Source organism: Humulus lupulus, chromosome 5, assembly GCF_963169125.1.
Source record: "Humulus lupulus chromosome 5, drHumLupu1.1, whole genome shotgun sequence".
NCBI classification, from domain to species: Eukaryota; Viridiplantae; Streptophyta; class Magnoliopsida; order Rosales; family Cannabaceae; genus Humulus; species Humulus lupulus.
Window position 1 is genome coordinate 160,651,710 of NC_084797.1, and position 1,456 is coordinate 160,653,165.

The window sequence follows — 1,456 nt, forward strand, 5'->3', positions numbered from 1 at the left end:
ATACTATGTATAGTCTGAATGAGGTCTAGGATGGAATAGCTGTCTAATATGGGACAAATGATTGTAGGGACCTTTCGAGGTTGACTTTCACATATAGGGAAGGGACTCCCTCTACCTCTTCCGAAGATGGGGGAATTATGTGGTCGCCGAGCATGAGCTTGGGGAGAGTTCCAGTTAGGTTCCTCATTACTTGTCTTTTTATTCCTTGACTGTCTATGTTATGCTAACTTTTTGTGTCTTGAAATTTCTTATAATGTGGTGTGATTGTGCAGGTACTATGGACTCCAATCTCGACACCGTGCTCGCCAGTGGCGAGGGGGCTAAGAAGAGTAAGCGTCCAAGAGCCTCGCAAAAGTCTGATCAGCCTGCCAAGGTCTCTAAGAGGACTGAAAAGACCCCTCCTCCTGCTGCTCCCATGGCTACGATCTCGGCCGTGGATCCTGCCTCCTAGGTCAAATTTTCCACCACAGGTGTCCTCCCTGTGCCTCTTGCCATCATGGTCCACTCAACACTCGGCCCACTTCCGAAGAAGCCCACGGCATCCAAAACACGCATGTTGTCGATTTCTACTCATGTTGATGAGTATGTAGTTGACAATGTTGCCGAGACCCATAGGGATAAACTTGGCTCGGACCTCCTATCTTGGGTACGCTAGAGCCTTAACGGCTTTGAGGCTCCCCAGTGGCAGTTTTTGAATAATGCTTGGGACTGCAACACTCTTTATGACAAGAGTGTAGAGTTCGCTACTGCGGTAACCTCTAACACCTTATTATTTGTTGTAATTATGCTTAGTGTATTTGATTTGTTTGTGTTTCAGTCTCTTACTGCCTTTGCTCAGCTTAATTACAAGTTGAACAACGAGGTCCACTCGAGCATGTCTTATGCCCAAGAGTCGAAGGATCTTCAAATCATGCTTGCTGACGAGTTCAAGGCCGCAAAAGCAGAGATGGAGGCTGAAGCCAAACAGATGAAGGTCAGGATAGCTGAGCTCGAGAAGCTGAATGCCAAGCTATAGGAGCTTGAGAAGATCAATGCCAAGCTTAAGGAGGAGAAAAAGGCGACCTTCGAGATAATGGAGGGCGGAAAGGCTCGTCTTCTCGAAGAGTTCAAGGAGAAGAAGGATGGGGCTGTTGACCTGGCCATGTACAGGATCTGGGCCAGTAACGCCAATCTCGATACCAGCTTCCTAGGCTCTTTTGAGAAAGAGCTCGTGGCCAAATGGAAAGCTTGGCTTAATGCGGAGGAGGCTGCTCGGGAGGAGGCAGAGAAGGCCAAGGAGGATGCTGAGAAGGCTAAGGAGGATGCTGAGAAGGCTAAGGAGGGCGCTCCTTCCTCCTAAATCTCTATCCAGGGCTGCATCCCTTTGAACCCTTTGTAATAGTTTTTATCTTTTGTTTTCTATGCCCTTGGGGCTAAGACAATTTATAGCTCGTAAAAGAGCTATTTTCTTATGATA